The sequence below is a fragment of the Lissotriton vulgaris genome, chromosome 1_1 (assembly GCF_964263255.1).
Source record: "Lissotriton vulgaris chromosome 1_1, aLisVul1.2, whole genome shotgun sequence".
Lineage (NCBI taxonomy): Eukaryota > Metazoa > Chordata > Amphibia > Caudata > Salamandridae > Lissotriton > Lissotriton vulgaris.
Window position 1 is genome coordinate 1,016,574,030 of NC_141685.1, and position 19,466 is coordinate 1,016,593,495.

Consider the following 19,466-nt stretch of genomic DNA (forward strand, 5'->3'; position numbering starts at 1 on the left):
TTTAGTCTGCCCTGTTCCCATGATGCACTGGGCCAGGGACAGACTGATTTGCATATAGCCAGATTCTGAGCTGGGATGGGGCAGTGAGATAAATAACGGTGATGGATCAAGCCCTGATCTTTGGACTGGGTAAGAGTGGTCTGTGTAACTCAGACACTCTGTTCATCACCACCCCCTTTTGTAAATCGTTTTTGGCCACTATAGGTGTGGCAGGGTATACTCAGACATGAGTCCCTTTCTCACTGCTCCATCAGGATTCAAGCAAGCCGGGCCGAAGAAGGCTGAAATGCCAGAAACCGGTCCCCGGTAGCTTGTCTCCTTTCTGGTGAAGAATTGGCTTGGTAGTTTAGTCTGCCCTGTTCCCATGATGCACTGGGCCAGGGACAGACTGATTTGCATATAGCCAGATTCTGAGCTGGGATGGGGCAGTGAGATAAATAACGGTGATGGATCAAGCCCTGATCTTTGGACTGGGTAAGAGTGGTCTGTTTAACTCAGACACTCTGTTCATCACCACCCCCTTTTGTAAATCGTTTTTGGCCACTATAGGTGTGGCAGGGTATACTCAGACATGAGTCCCTTTCTCACTGCTCCATCAGGATTCAAGCAAGCCGGGCCGAAGAAGGCTGAAATGCCAGAAACCGGTCCCCGGTAGCTTGTCTCCTTTCTGGTGAAGAATTGGCTTGGTAGTTTAGTCTGCCCTGTTCCCATGATGCACTGGGCCAGGGACAGACTGATTTGCATATAGCCAGTTTCTGAGCTGGGATGGGGCAGTGAGATAAATAACGGTGATGGATCAAGCCCTGATCTTTGGACTGGGTAAGAGTGGTCTGTTTAACTCAGACACTCTGTTCATCACCACCCCCTTTTGTAAATCGTTTTTGGCCACTATAGGTGTGGCAGGGTATACTCAGACATGAGTCCCTTTCTCACTGCTCCATCAGGATTCAAGCAAGCCGGGCCGAAGAAGGCTGAAATGCCAGAAACCGGTCCCCGGTAGCTTGTCTCCTTTCTGGTGAAGAATTGGCTTGGTAGTTTAGTCTGCCCTGTTCCCATGATGCACTGGGCCAGGGACAGACTGATTTGCATATAGCCAGATTCTGAGCTGGGATGGGGCAGTGAGATAAATAACGGTGATGGATCAAGCCCTGATCTTTGGACTGGGTAAGAGTGGTCTGTTTAACTCAGACACTCTGTTCATCACCACCCCCTTTTGTAAATCGTTAAAAATTAGGGCAGCAGCTTCTATAAAGGGCTTAAAAAGGTTTAATAGCTTTTACAGAGACTTGTCAGACGGGCCGGTTATTAAGGCCTATCTGGCAATGGTCCCCGCGCAATTCCTATATGGATCAGAGGTTCTCCTCCTCAGTGGGAAAAAAGGTTGGGATAAAGAGGAGGGTATGATCCTGAAAAGCTTATTCTCGTTACCTAAATCAGCTATGGTACAGGCAGCAAGATTGGAGATGGGAGTCACTTCCTGGGCAATTACAACCAGGATGGCACTAATACGGTTTTGGCAGCGTCTGGAGATAGGGGAGGCGCCCAGAAAAATATCACAGTGGTGTAGAGAGGAAATTACCTCCAGTGAGTTATCATGGGCTAAAGAAGTCAGACTCTCATTAAAGGAAGCTTATGGGAAGTTAGGAATAGAACTAGATGCCCAGTTAGGACACACCAATATAGGCAAAAAAGAACTACGGTCGTTGGGAGCGGATGTGTCCCGTACTTGTGATCACGAGTACCTTCGGCAAAAAATATCAGTGTCCCATATGATCCGAGTATGGAATTCAGAAGATCATCCTTACCCGTACTTGGATAGGTTGCCGAATCAGAAATTAAGAAGAGAGGTTTTAAAACTGAGAATGGGTGTAAACCCCTGTTATGTAAATACCAGGGTTAAAAACCTCTTGATTAATAGTAATGGTAATTGCACATGTACATTAGGCTCCACCTGTGACATTACTCATGTTTTATTAGACTGCAGGAGGACCCTTGATATACGTAAGGAGATTTTAGGCCCGTTATTCAAAAATTACAGGATTACGAATAGGAAGCAGGCTGCAGAGCTCCTGGTGGGGATGGGAAACCTGGATATAGCCTGCGCCTTGGGGAAATACATGATTCGAGTTAGGGAGCTCCTCCAGAATACAGAGTTATAGGCATATGTTATCGAGACTGTACTCTAATGTATGTATTATGTTTGGAAGGTCTAGTCAGATATGTTTTCTCATGTGTTTTTAACATCTCAGGAGGATACTGTTAGAAATAATGTTGCCAGGGTTATCCTCCGGGAAATGACTGAATTGCAATTTTATAAATTTTAACTCGTGTTTTTATAAAGTTTATAAATGCATAGTGTATACTTTTATGGTTGTAATAACTCAAATAAAGTTTTAATGACTGACTGGAGTATTGAGGGAGTTGGAGATCAAGGCCAAGAGTATAGAGATCTCCCCCTCTGGTGGCAGCATACCTGTAGTGCATACTGAGAGTAGAGTGTATATACCCAAAGAGGTTATTACGGATTTCCACAAAAGTGAAGATATTGGACAGTGGTTTGCAGCATATGAGTTAGCTATGGTGTCCCACCGGGTCCCTGAGAAGGATTGGGGAGCGGGGTTGTGGGGGCGCTTTGTTAGTGAGGGGAGGGATACCTTATTGGACCCACCCCAGGAAAGTAGAATGGTTTATGCCCACATGAATGAGGCTTTGATGACCCACTATGGTTTAACCCCTGAAATGTATAGGCAAAGGTTTAGGAACTGCAAGAAGTTAGAGGGTACCACGTGGGTTGAATATGTGTCTTTTTTTTGCAGAAGAATGGAGCGCTGGGTAAAAGGTAGCAAAGTAGAAACTTTTGAATAACTGTATGATTTGATTGCATGGGAGCATTTATCTAGTAACTGTTTTCCTGAGCTACACCAGCACCTGATTGATTGCAAGCTAACTAACCCTAGGAAGTTTGCTGAGGAGGCAGACCACTGGGTGAGCACCAGGGTTTACAAGGGTCCAGTGGGAGACTGTGCCAAAGGTGGGCAGGGTCCCCAGCAGAGAAGTTTGGGGGGGGGGGGCAGGGTTAAACCCACGGAGTTTCCAAGAGGGCCCCAAAGTAATTCCCAAGGGAACCAAGCAGTGGTATCCCAGCCTCCCCAAGAGCAGAGGTCAGTGCCCCGACAGGTAGGCCTGTTCTGAGGGGGCCCTTTTCATGTTTCAAGTGTGGTCAGGCGGGCCACTGGTACTTTGATCCCCAGTGTCCCCTGAGGGACCACCCTGCACCAACCTGTGTACCACCCCGCCAGCTTGCTGGATCCCAGGACAGCCATGGGCAACAGGTTTATCCTGGTCCTGGTGGACCATGCCACCCGGTACCCTGAAGCCATCCCACTCAGGACGGTGACGGCCCCCGTGGTGCGGCGTGCACTGATGGGGATTTTCTCCTGCGTGGGGTTCCCCAGAGAGGTGGTGTCTAACAGGGGGACCAATTTCATCTCCCAGTACATGAAGTCCCTATGAGTTATCTTATAAGTTCACCACTCCCTACCACCTCCAAGGATATGGTCTGGTTGAAAGGTTCAACCGGACCTTGAAGTGCATGATTATGGGCCTAGAGGAGCCCCTGAGGCGTAAGTGGGACGTCCTCTTGCCATGCTTGTTGTTTGCCCACCATGAGGTGCCACAGAAGTCCTTAGGGTTCCGTCCCTTTGAACTGCTTAATGGCCAATCGGTAAGAGGGCCTCTGAGTCTGGTTAAGAAAGGCTGGGAGCAATCTCCCAGGAAACCTCCCCAAGATTTATTCAACTACATCTTGGCCTTCAAGAATCAGACTCGGCATTTCAGAAAAATTGCTGAGGCAAATCTGGAAGCCAGCCAGGAGGAAATGAAATGCTGGCACGACCAGAACACCACTCTGGTTGAGTTTCAACATGGTCAGAAGCTTTGGCTACTGGCCCCAGTGGAGCCAGATGCACTCCAAGATAAGTGGACCGGTCCCTTTGAGGTGGTGGAGTGCAAAAGTCCTGTTACCTACTTGGTGGACTTTCAGTCTCCCAGGAACCCCTTGCGGGTCCTGCATTTGAACCGCCTTAAGCCCCACTTTGCGAGGTCTGAAGTGGGCATGCTTCTTGCCACAGATGCTGGAATTGAGAAGGAGAGTGAGCCTCTTCCTAACCTCCTGTGTGCAGGAAAGAAGGATGGGTCGGTGGAGGCTGTGGTCCTCTCCACCACACTGACCCTTGAGCAGCAGAGAGATTGTCACCAGCTTTTGGGGCAATTTTCTGATTTGTTTTACCTGGTGCCTGGTGTCACTGAGTGGTGCGTCCATGATGTGGACACCAGGGACAGTCCTCCTGTCAAGCACAAGGCTTACCAAGTGACTGACCGGGTCAGGGCCTACATTAAGGAGGAGGTCTCCAAAATGTTTGCCTTAGGGGTGATTCAGTCCTCTAGCAGCCCATGGTCTAGCCCCGTGGTCTTTGTGCCAAAAGCTGCCGCGGACTACCGAGGTCTCAATTCGGTCACGAAGACTGACGCGCACCCCATCCCCAGAGCTGATGAGCTCATAGATCGGTTGGGGGCTGCCTGGTACCTCAGCACGTTTGATCTAACATCTGGGTACAGGCAGATCGTCTTAACTGAGGGGGCCAAGGAGAGGTCAGCATTCTCCACACCAGATGGGCACTACCAGTTCCGTGTGATGTCCTTTGGAATTAAAAATGCCCCTGCCACCTTTCAGAGGTTGGTGAACCAGGTGTTGGCTGGGCTGGAGGATTCCAGTGCTGTCTACCTGGATGACATTGCAATGTTTAGTTCCTCCTGGGAGGACCACTTGCGCCACCTCTGGGAAGTGTTGATGTTGCTGCGCAGAGTAGGCCTCACAATCAAGGCCAGTAAGTGCCAGATTGGGCAGGGTTCTGTGGTGTATTTGGGACACCAGGTGGGGAGTGGCCAGTTGGCACCCCGGCAGCCCAAGATTGAAATCATTCTGGCATGGGAGCCCCCCAGGACCCAGACCCAGGTGAGAGCCTTCCTAGGTCTCACAGGTTATTACAGGAGGTTTGTCAAGGGGTATGGCAACATTGTTGCCCCCTTGACTGAGCTGACTTCCAAGAAGCAGCCAAAGATTTTGAATTGGACTGATACCCGTCAGAAAGCTTTTGATGCCCTCAAGACTGCCATGTGTACAGCACCCGTCCTCCAGGCGCCCAATTTGCTAAGGAATTACTTGGTCAGACAGATGCTTCAGGGGTGGGGGCTGTTCTGTTACAGATCAATGAGGAGGGCCTAGACCAACCTGTAGCCTTCATCAGTAAGAGGTTACTTCCCCGGGAGCAGAGGTGGAGTTGTCAAAACCCGCTCACCTGTGAATCCTGATTTCTTCTGTTGGGAAGATGAAGACTGTTCGAACCTGCCCCTGTGCCTCTTGTCTTACTGCACAGATAATAAACAATGCGCAAGAACAAGAAACTCAAGGGAAGGGGAAGTGAATAAAATAACAAAAAGAGAGACAAACGCAGCTTCTCTTGCTGTGGCTACCTATGGCGATTGCACTTGGTCTGTTGAATCTGGAACAAATGAAACAAATAACACAAATGTTTAGACCCCCTTCTTAATGTATCATGCATCCTAATCTTCACCTTGTTTACTAATGCATATTTAATTATATTACTAGATACCTCTCTACTCTGGACTTTCTGCTCACCAGAGCTTTTGGCTTGATCAGGAATATGCTTCTTCCCTTTAAATAAACATATACCTTGTTAATGATTTGTGCCCAAAGACTATAACTTTCATATGTCATCAAATGAAATAACCTAAAACATCTACTCACTAATTAATCAGACAATATACCATTGTCACTAGTAATCCTGCTCACATTGTAAATCTTTGGCCTTTTCTTGACAAATATAGAAATAGAACGAAAAAATAAATTAAACCATAAGGATGAGGTCTCTTTCATCAAGTTTTGAAAAGACCTTTTATCTGGGCGCGCTGATGAGAAAATCCTTTCTTTACCCCAAATCAAAGAAAGAAAAACTTGGTCCGATTATTGCCTTTAACGTGGTCAAAACATTGTCATTAACTTGGTCTGGTTATGTCCTTTCATGTACATGAAGTTGCCACTTACTTGAATTACTGCACAGTTCAAACACACTTTTCATACTGTTTGTCTTTTGTCTTTGTTTCAGGAGGATCTGTTTCCAGAAGGACCGGAAGACGGGAAGAGCCGGATTCGGTGCGGAAGTGAAGCAGGGACGCACCAGGATGTGAAGCAAGCTGTTCCGGTAGAGCCAGGAGTTACAGGAAGGACAAGGGAAATCCAGGAGCTGAAGGGAAAAGGAACAAGAAGGCCGGTGCAGGATTCACAGGTAAGACGAGTAGTCCGACGAGCGCAAGCAAGCCATGATGTTCCAAGAAGCCTTTTATAGGCGAGGACGGGCGGGGCTCACACGCGCTGCACGTTGCAGATGAGGCAGTTTTAAAACGTGCAGCACTTATTAGAATAGAAGACTAACACCGCACCTGGACTCAAAAGCAAGCAACATCCAATGGTGCTCGGAATTCTAACAAGCCTTGACAAAAACAATTTCAACATAGTAAATAACATGAAATACAAGGAATTTGGCACCATGTTATAAATATATTGCTTGGTCAATATACAAAGAAATAACACATGATTAATTTGTGCTTCTTCTAATGCTGGGACAAGGGACAGGCCCTTTGTACAGAACAAACCCTCACAAGAGTGTAATTGGGCATGAGGCATTTGCTGTGGTCTGGGCATTGAAGGAGCTGAGACCATACCTGTTTGGGACTCACTTTTGGGTTCAGACAGACCACAGGCCCCTCAGATGGCTGATGCAGATGAGGGGTGAGAATCCCAAGTTGTTGAGGTGGTCCATTGCCCTACAGGGTATGGATTTCACAGTGGAACAGCGCCCTGGCACAGAACACATCAATGCTGATGGTCTGTCCAGATTTTTCCGCCTTGGTGAAGTGAACCCCCAAGGAGATGGGTAGTTCTCCCCACATTTCAGCTGGGGGGGACACGTGTTTGACCTGGCATCATTGGCGTGGGTCTCCCTTCCATTTTTCGCTGTTGTCTCCTCTGTTTTTGCTGGTATTAGATGCTCTGGATGCTGTGCCACTGCCATTCAGTGCCACAGCGCAAATGCTCCCTGTGTAAATATGACTGCGAATTGGTATATCCATGATTGGCTTATTTGGTTTACCTGTTAGTCCCTAGTAGTGTGGCCACTGTGCGCCCAGGGCTGGTAACCCAAATGCTGCTGGTGGGCCTGCTGCGCTGGTTTGCACCACCCACAGAAGTAGCTTGTAAAGTGTACCTCAGACCTGCCACTGCAGTGTCTGCATGCAGTTCAGAACTGCCATCCCAGCCCCTGACCCTTCCCTTAGCATCATATCAATTCAATTCAATGGTAGCTTTATTCGACTTTACAAGGCAAGTCATATAAGCATATTTAAGCATTTCATTTACAGACAGGTATAAAATCAGTTTGTTTCATAAAAATCAGTAGGAACAAAATGTATTAGCATAAGGAACCACACTGTAGTATATACCATAGGATAGAAATTGTGCAAAATAAGCAAATGTTAAAAAAAAGACAACACAGGCCTAAAGTGCCAAACAATTCAGTCGTTAAGTTTAAAAATACATCATGTACTCATGTCTACAGCTGCCGTCCCCTAATGCATCGACAGCCTACATCTAATTACATATTTTAAAAAACTTTGGTGCTACTATAATAGTCATATCATCTTGTAGCATATACAACTTAATCAGAGCAGGTCTACACTGCCTCAAGCCCCATAGTTTTAAAAGGGGTAATAGATATATTTTCCTTCCCCAAGTAAAATATTTACAAAAAAGAATAAAATGTATATTGGACTGTACTGAGACATTGTCACAGGGGCAATTAGTTAAATTGTGAGAGTACCATCATCAGTACTAGTACCAGTACAACCACCACTACAAGTACCACAACCAGTACCAAGACTACTACACGTACCACCACCACCACTACCAGTGAAACCACCACCACCACTACCAGTACCACTACCACCACTACCAGCACCACTACCACCACCACCACTACCAGTACCACCACCAGCACGGCCACTACCGGTACTATTACTACCACCCCAACTACCAGTACCACCCCCACCACCAGTACCATCACCAGTACCACCACCACCAGTACCACCAATACCACCGCCACCAGTACCACCACCACCAGTACCTCCATCACCAGTACCGCCACCACCACCAGTACCACCACCACTAGTACCAGTACCACCACAAGTACCACTACCACCAGTACCAGTACCACCACCATCACCACCAGTACAAGTACCACTAGTAACACCAACAGAACTTCCACCACAAGTACTACATCCAACAGTACCACCAGTAGAACCACCATCAGTACCACCACCACCAGTACCGCTACCACCACAATCACCACCACCACCAGTACCACCGCCAGTACCACCACCAACAGTACCATCACCACCAGTACCATTACCACCACAGCCACCAGTACCACCAGCACCACCACCAGTACCACCACCATTACCACCACCACCACCACCACCAGTACTAGCACCACCAGTTCCACCAGTACCATCAATCCCATCACCAGTACCAACACCATCCATACCACCAGTACCAGTACCACCAGTACCATTACCACTAGTACCCTCACCACCGCCTGTACCACCACCACTAATACCATCACCACCACCAGTACCACCACCAGTACTACCACTACAATTACCACCACCAGTACTACTACAAGAACCACCACCAGTACTACCAGTACCACCATCACCACCAGTACCACCATCACCACCAGTACCACCACCACCAGCAATACCACCACCACCACCAGTACAACCTCCACCAGTACCACCAGTACCACCACCAGTAGAACCGCCACCAGTACCACAACCACCAGTACCACCACCACCACCGCCAGTACCACCACCATCAGCACCACCACCAACAGTATCACCACCAGCAGTACCACCAGTACCACCACCAGTACCACCTCTACCAGTGCAACCACCATCAGTACCACCAGTACTACCTCCACCAGTAGTACCACCACCAGTACCACCACCACCAGTAACCACCACCACCACCATCAGTCCGAGTGCCACCAGTACCAAAACCACCAGTAGAACCACCATCAGTACCACAAACACCAGTACCACCACCACCATCACCACCAGTACCACCACCAGTACCACCACCACCAGCAATACCACCACCACCACCAGTGCCACCTCCACCAGTACCACCAGTACCACCACCAGTCCAAGTACCACCAGTACAACCACAACCATTACCACCAGAAGAACCACCATCAGTACCACAACCACCAGTACCACCACCACCACCGCCAGTACCACCACCATCAGCACCACCACCAACAGTACCACCACCAGCAGTACCACCAGTACCACCACCAGTACCACCTCTACCAGTGCCACCACCATCAGTACCACCAGTACTACCTCCACCAGTAGTACCACCACCACCAGTAACCACCACCACCACCCCCAGTCCGAGTGCCACCAGTACCACCACCACCAGTAGAACCACCATCAGTACCACAAACACCAGTACCACCACCACCATCACCAGTACCACCACTACCACCACCAACAGTACCACTACTACCAGTACCATTACCACCAGTATTACCTGTACCACCAGTACCACCACCACCACCAATATTACCACCAGCACCAGCAGATGTACGACAACCACCACCAGTACCACAACCACCACCATTACCACCACCACCAGTACCACCAGTTCCAGTACCTCCGCACCAGTCCCACCAGGACCACCATCACCACCAGTACCACCACCACCAGTACCACCACCTCCACCAGCATCACCATTAACAGTACCACCAGCACCAGTACCACCACCACCAGTACCCCCACTGGTACCACCAACAGCAGTACCGCCACCACCACTACCACCACCACCAGTACCACCACTACCAGTGCCACCACCTCCACTAGTATCACCACTAATAGTACCACCACCAGTACCACCACCAGAACCACCACAAGTACCACCACCACCATTACCATCAGTACCACCTCCAGCACTACCAGAACCATTACAACTACCACCACTACCAGTAATATCCCTACTACCAGTACCACCACCACCACCAGTACCCCCACCACAAGTACCACCACTGCCAGTACCCCCACCACCACTGCCAGTACCACCACCACCACCACCACTAGTACCACCAATAGTACTTCCACCACAAGTACTACCTCCAACAGTACCACCAGCAGAACCACCATCAGTACCGCCACCACCACAATCACCACCAGTACCACCAGTACCACCACCAACAGTACCATCACCAACAGTACCATTACCACCAGTACCACCTGTACCATCAGTACCACCACCACCAGTACCACCAGCACGACCACCAGTACCACCACCATTACCACCATCTCCAGTACTACCACCACCAGTACTATCATCACCAGTCCCACCAATACCATCACCAGTACCACCACCATCCATACCACCAGTATCAGTACCACCAGTACCCTCTCCACCACCACCAGTACCACCACCACTAATACCATCACCAGTACTTCCACTACAATTACCACCACCAGTACCACCACAAGAACCACCACCAGTACTACCAGTACCAACACCACCATCAGCACCAGTACCACCACCACCAGCAATACCACCACCACAAGTACCACCACCAGTACCACAAGTACCACCCCCACCAGCACCACCATTACCACCAGTAAAACCACCCCCAGTACCACAACCACCAGTACCACCACAACTACCACCAGTAACACCACCACAACCAGCACCACCACCACCACCAACAGTACCACCACCAGCAGTACGACCAGTACCACCACCAGTACCACTTCTACCAGTACAACCACCATCAGTACCACCAGTACTATCTCCACCAGTACCACCACCACCAGTACTACCAGTACCACCACCACCACCAGTCCGAGTGCCACCAGTACCACCACCACCAGTAGAACCACCATCAGTACCACAAACACCAGTACCTCCACCACCATCACCAGTACCACCAGTACCCCCACACCACCAGTACCACCACCACCAATATCACCACCAGTAGCAGCACCAGTATGACAACCACCGCCAGTACGACCATCACCACCATTACCACCACCACCAGTACCACCAGTTCTAGTACCTCCGCACCAGTACCACCAGGACCACTATCACCACCAGCACCACCATCACCTCCAGCCGTATCACCACTAACAGTACCACCACCAGTACCACCACTAGAACCACCACCAGTACCACCAGCACCAGTACCACCACCACCACCAGTACCCCCACCGGTACCACCAACAACAGTACCACTACTACCAGTACCACCACAACCACCAGTACCCCCACCACAAGTACCACCGCTGCCAGTACCCCCACCACCACTGCCAGTACCACCACCGCCACCTCCACCACCACCAGTACAAGTACCACTAGTACCACCAACAGTACTTCCACCACAAGTACTACCTCCAACAGTACCACCAGCAGAACCACCATCAGTACCACCACCACCAGTACCGCCACCACCACAATCACCAGCAGTACCACCAGTACCACCACCAACAGTACCATCACCACCAGTACCATTACCACCAGTACCACCTGTACCACCAGTACCACCACCACCTGTACCACCAGCACCACCACCAGTACCACCACCATCACCAGTACTACCACCACCAGTACCACCACCACCAGTCCCACCAATACCATCACCAGTACCACCACCATCCATACCACCAGTATCAGTACCACCAATACCCTCACCACCACCAGTACCACCACCACTAATACCATCACCAGTACTACCACTACAATTACCACCACCAGTACCACCACAAGAACCACCACCAGTACTACCAGTACCAACACCACCATCAGCACCAGTACCACCACCACCAGCAATACCACCACCACTAATACCATCACCAGTACTACCACTACAATTACCACCACCAGTACCACCATAAGAACCACCACCAGTACTACCAGTACCAACACCACCACCACCACCAGTACCCCCACCGGTACCACCAACAACAGTACCACTACTACCAGTACCACCACAACCACCAGTACCCCCACCACAAGTACCACCGCTGCCAGTACCCCCACCACCACTGCCAGTACCACCACCGCCACCTCCACAACCACCAGTACAAGTACCACTAGTACCACCAACAGTACTTCCACCACAAGTACTACCTCCAACAGTACCACCAGCAGAACCACCATCAGTACCACCACCACCAGTACCGCCACCACCACAATCACCAGCAGTACCACCAGTACCACCACCAACAGTACCATCACCACCAGTACCATTACCACCAGTACTACCTGTACCACCAGTACCACCACCACCTGTACCACCAGCACCACCACCAGTACCACCACCATTACCACCATCACCAGTACTACCACCACCAGTACCACCACCACCAGTCCCACCAATACCATCACCAGTACCACCACCATCCATACCACCAGTATCAGTACCACCAATACCCTCACCACCACCAGTACCACCACCACTAATACCATCACCAGTACTACCACTACAATTACCACCACCAGTACCACCACAAGAACCACCACCAGTACTACCAGTACCAACACCACCATCAGCACCAGTACCACCACCACCAGCAATACCACCACCACCACCAGGACCACAACCACCAGTACCACCAGTACCACCACCACCAGCACCACCATTACCACCAGTAAAACCACCACCAGTACCACAACCACCAGTACCACCACAACTACCACCAGTAACACCACCACAACCAGCACCACCACCACCACCAACAGTACCACCACCATCAGTACCACCAGTACTACCTCCACCAGTACCACCACCAGTACCACCACCACCAGTACCACCGGTACCACCACCAGTCCAAGTGCCACCAGTACCACCACCACCAGTAGAACCACCATCAGTACCACAAACACCAGTACCACCTCCACCATCACCAGTACCACCAGTACCCCCACACCACCAGTACCACCACCAACAGTACCACCACTACCAGTACCATTATCACCAGTATCACCTGTATCACCAGTACCACCACCAGTACCCCCACCACCAGTACCACCACCACCAATATCACCACCAGTACCAGCACCAGCACGACAACCACCACCAGTACGACCACCACCAGTTCTAGTACCGCCACACCAGTACCACCAGGACCACCATCACCACCAGTACCAGCACCACCACCACCTCCACCAGTATCACCACTAACAGTACCACCACCAGAACCACCACCAGTACCACCAGTACCACCACCACCACCACCACCAGTAACCCCACCAGTACCACCAACAGCAGTACCACCACTACCAGTACCACCACCACCACCAGTACCCCCACCACAAGTACCACCACTGCCAGTACCCCCATCACCACTGCTAGTACCACCACCACCACCACCACCACTACAAGTACCACTAGTACAACCAACAGGACTTCCACCACAAGTACTACCTCCAACAGTACCACCAGCAAAACCACCATCAGTACCACCACCACCAGTACTGCCACCACCGCAATCTCCAGCAGTACCACCAGTACCACCACCAACAGTAGCATCACCAACAGTACCATTACCACCAGTACCACCTGTACCACCAGTACCACCACCACCAGTACCACCAGCCCCACCAGCCCCACCACCAGTACCACCACCATTACCACCATCACCAGAACTACCACCACCATCAGTACCACAAACACCAGTACCACCACCACCATCACCAGTACCACCAGTACCCCCACACCACCAGTACCACCAATACCAGTACCATTATCACCAGTATCACCTGTAACACCAGTACCACCACCAGTACCACCACCACCAGTACCACCACCACCACCATCACCACCAGTACCAGCACCACCACCTCCACCAGTATCACCACTAACAGTACCACCACCAGTACCACCACTAGAACCACCACCAGTACCACCAGCACCAGTACCACCACCAGTACCCCCACCGGTACCACCAACAGCAGTACCACCACTACCACCACTACCAGTACCACCACCACCAGTACCACCACCTCCACCAGTATCACCACTAACAGTACCTCCACCAGTGCAATACCAGAACCACCACCAGTACCACCACCACCATTACCACCAGTACCACCTCCAGCACCACCACTACCAGAACCATTACAAACACCATCACTACCAGTAATATCACCACTACCAGTACCACCACCAGTACCCCCACCACAAGTACCACCACTGCCAGTACCCCCACCACCACTGCCAGTACCATCACCACCACCAGTACCACCACCACCAGAACACCAGTAACTCCATCACCAGTACCACCAGAACCATTACCACCAGTACCAGTATAACCAGTACCACCACCACCAGTGTGAGTACCACCAATACCATCACCCGTACCACCACCGCCACAACCAGTACTTCTACCACCAGTACTACCACCACTAGTACCACCAGTAGAACCACAATCAATACCACCACCACCAGTACCACCACCATCACCAGTACCACCGGTACCACCAAGACCCGTACCACCCATACCACCACCACCACCACCAGTACCACCACCAACAGTACCATCACTACCAGTACCATTACCACCAGTACCACCGGTACTACCAGTACCACCACCTGTACCACCAGTACCATCACCACCAGTACCACCACCACCAGTACCACCACCACCACCTGTACTACCACCACCAGTACTATCACCAGTATCACCACCACCCATACCACCACCACCAACACCACCAGTTCCAGTACCAACAGTACCAGTACCACCAGCACCACCACCCCAAGCACCCCCACCAGTACCACTGATCACCACCACTACCAAAACCACCACCAGTACCAGCACCACCGATAACACCACCAGCACCACCAGTACCACTACTACAACCACTACCACCACCACCAGTACCACCACCACCAGTACCACCTCCACCAGTACCACCACCACCAGTATTACCAGTACAACCACCACCAGTATGACCACCACCACCATTATCACCACCACCAGTACCACTAGTTCCAGTACCTCCGCACCAGTACCACCAGGACCACCATCACCACCAGTACCAGCACCACCACCACCTCCACCAGTATCACCACTAACAGTACCACCACCAGTACCACCACTAGAACCACCACCAGTACCACCAGCACCAGTACCACCTCCACCACCAGTACCCCCACCGGTACCACCAACAGCAGTACCACCACCCCAGTACCACCAGTACCACAACCACCAGTACCACCACCACCTCCACCAGTATCACCACTAACAGTACCTCCACCAGAGCCACCACCAGAAGCACCACCAGTACCACCACCACCAGTAACACCAGTACCACCATCACCAGTACCACCAACACCATTACCACCAGTACCAGTATCACCAGTACCACCACCACCAGTGTGAGTACCACCAGTACTATCAACCGTACCACCACTGCCACAACCAGTACTTCTACCACTAGTACTACCACCACCAGTACCACCAGTAGAACCACAATCAATACCACCACCAGTACCACCACCATCACCAGTACCACCGGTACCACCAAGACCGGTACCACCAGGACCACCACCAGTACCACCACCAACAGTACCATCACTACCAGTACCATTACCACCAGTACCACCTGTACTACCATCACCACCACCACCATCAGTACTATCACCAGTACCACCACCACCCATACCACCACTACCAACCAACACCACCAGTTCCAGTACCACCAGTACCAGTACCACCAGCACCACAATCACCAGTACCACCACCCCAAGCACCCCCACCAGTACCACTGATCACCACCACTACCAAAACCACCACCAGTACCAGTACCACCACCACCGATACCACCACCAGTACCACTACTACAACCACTACCACCACCACCAGTACCACCACCACCAGTACCACCTCCACCAGTACCACCACCACCAGTATTACCAGTACAACCACCACCAGTACCACAACCACCACCACCAGTCCAAGTACCACCACCAGTAACACCACCACCAATACCACCAGTAGAACCACAACCAGTACCACAACCACCAGTACCACCACCATCACCAGTACTACCAGTATCACCACCACCAGTACCACCACAAATGCCACCACCAACAGTACCACCACTACCAGTATCATTACCACCAGTACCAGTACCACCTGTACCACCAGTACCACCACCACCACCACCACCAGTACCACCAACAGTACCATCACCAATACCAGTACCACCACCAGTACTGCCACCCCCCAGTATCACTAGTACCACACCAGCACCACCGAGACCACCACTACCAGTACCACCAGTGCCACTACTGCAACCACTACCACCACCACCAGTACCACCTCCACCAGTACCACCACCACCAGTATTACCAGTACAACCACCACCAGTACCACAACCACTACCACCAGTCCAAGTACCACCACCAGTACCACCACCACCAGTAACACCACCACCAAAACCACCAGTAGAACCACAACCAGTACCACAACCACCAGTACCACCGCCATCACCAGTACTACCAGTATCACCACCACCAGTACCCCCACAAATGCCACCACCAACAGTACCACCACTACCAGTATCATTACCACCAGTACCAGTACCACCTGTACCACCAGTACCGCCACCACCACCACCACCACCAGTAACACCACCACCAAAACCACCAGTAGAACCACAACCAGTACCACAACCACCAGTACCACCGCCATCACCAGTACTACCAGTATCACCACCACCAGTACCCCCACAAATGCCACCACCAACAGTACCACCACTACCAGTATCATTACCACCAGTACCAGTACCACCTGTACCACCAGTACCGCCACCACCACCACCACCACCAGTACCACCACGAGTACCACCAACAGTACCATCACCAATACCAGTACCACCACCAGTACTGCCACCCCCCAGTATCACTAGTACCAGTACCAGCACCACAGAGACCACCACTACCAGTACCACCACCACCAGTACCACCACCAGTACCACCACCACCAGAACCACCAGTACCAGCACCACCAGTACCACCACTACCACAATAAGCACCACCAGTCCCAGTACCACCAGTACCACCATCAGTACCGCCACCACCAGTACCACCACCACCAGTACCACCACCACCAGTACCACCATCAGTACCTCCTCACCAGTATCCCCAGTACAACCACTACCAGTACCACCACCACCAGTACCAGTATCAATACCATTAGTACCACCACCAGTACCACCAGTACCAGAACCACCAGTCTCATCACCACCAGTACCACCACCACCAGTACCACCACCACCAGTACTACCACCACCAGTACCACCACCACCACCTGTACCACCACCACCTGTACCACCACCAGAATGGCCACCAGTGCCACCAGTACCACCACCACCAGTACCACCATCAGTACCACCTCACCAGTACCCCCAGTACAATCACTACCAGTACCATCACCACCAGTACCAGTATCAATACCATGAGTACCACCACCACCAGTACCATTAGTACCAGTACCACCAGTACCACCAGTACCACCACCACCGGTACCAGTACCATAAGTACCACCAGTACCACCACCACCAGTGCCACCACCACCGGTACCAGCACCACCAGTACCATCAACACCAGTACCACCACCACCAGTGCCACCACCACCTGTACCACCACCAGAACGACCACCAGTGCCACCACCAGTACCACCAATACCACCAGCACCAGTACCACCTCCAATACCTTCAGTACCACCAACAATACCCCCAGTAGCAGTACCACCACCAATACTACCAGTACCACCACCAATACCACCAGTACCACTATCAATACCACCACTACCAGAACCAATACCACCACCACCAATACCACCACCACCAGTACCACCAATACCACTAGCACCAGTACCAGTTCCACAAGTACCACCACCACTACCAGTACCACTACCAGTACTACTAGTACCAATACCACCACCACCAATACCACCACAATACCACCACTGCCATCATCTCAGCACCTCTAGCTCAGTAGTGATAGCAGGGGCACTCTACGAGGCTGGAGCTGCAGCCTAGACCATCCCTCCCTCCCTCCATGCATTCCATAAACCACAGCCCGCCCTTCACCAGGAGGTGAAGCCAGGGCCCTACTACAGCTGGAGTGTTTATTAGGCCAAAGATAGCAATGACATTACGCAATGCCGCAACAGTTTAATCACAGTGTGAAAGGTGTTGGAGCACTTTGTTAGTGCTTATAGCTCGGATCATATGTAACTCTCACTTCACACTTTGTGTCAGTGTCATTTATAACACTTATACATCTTCTTCACCACACTACTTATCACTACTTTGAAGACGTCGCAGGCCGGTCCCTTCCTCTGATATTTATAATCCAACAAACGGTCGAGAAGGCCCTTTATTGCAATGCAATAGGTCTCTCTTTTGCGGGAGTTTAAGCTATTAGTACTGTAAATGACACTGCCATTTATTTATGTTTTAAAACCCAAAACATAAATAAAAGGCTTTGTCATTTACAATGGCAATAGCTCAAACTCACGTGAATGCGAGACCTATTGCATTACAAATGCTTGTTTAAGCTTCTTATCAAAAACCTCCATAGTGTATTTTCACCCAATATAAACAAACAGCTGCCCAAATGTTTGACAATTTGTTCTGCCTTGACACTTAGAACTCCCAACTTCATCCTTCCAATCCAATGGATTAGCCTAATTATTAATTGAGAAATTCATTTGGACATTTTGATGCGTGAGTTTACAAGTGGGATATAACTGACAGAATTCTTAGATTAAAGGCCATTGAACCTCTACCTTTGAGGCCTGCTAGGACAAGACTCAAATAGAAAACTGTGTGGCCTCAAAACAGTCTCCCTCGAGTCCCCAGAAAAGTTGGGGTTGCTTGGTCGTTTTCACAACTAATCCGCTCTCTTATCCCAGCTTTTTTGACATAATGGACAGATTGCAAAATGATGAGTGAATATCACTGGCAGAGCCTATATCTGTGTGGAAAATAAAATAAATTGGAGAGGTTTGCTACCTTTTCAATGGCCATATCAAATTTTCTTCAATGGGAAACAACACATTTCAACCCTTACCCCTAAATTTACAGCTGTGGGCAAATTACACTAGTTCTGTTACTCATATTCCACCATTTCATTTCACTGAAAGCACCTTTAGAGAACCCAAGATTCATGCTAGAGTTCAAACTTTTTGAAATTTTGAAAATTGGAGTTCTTCAGACAATAGCTCATGTTCACCATCTTTGTTTA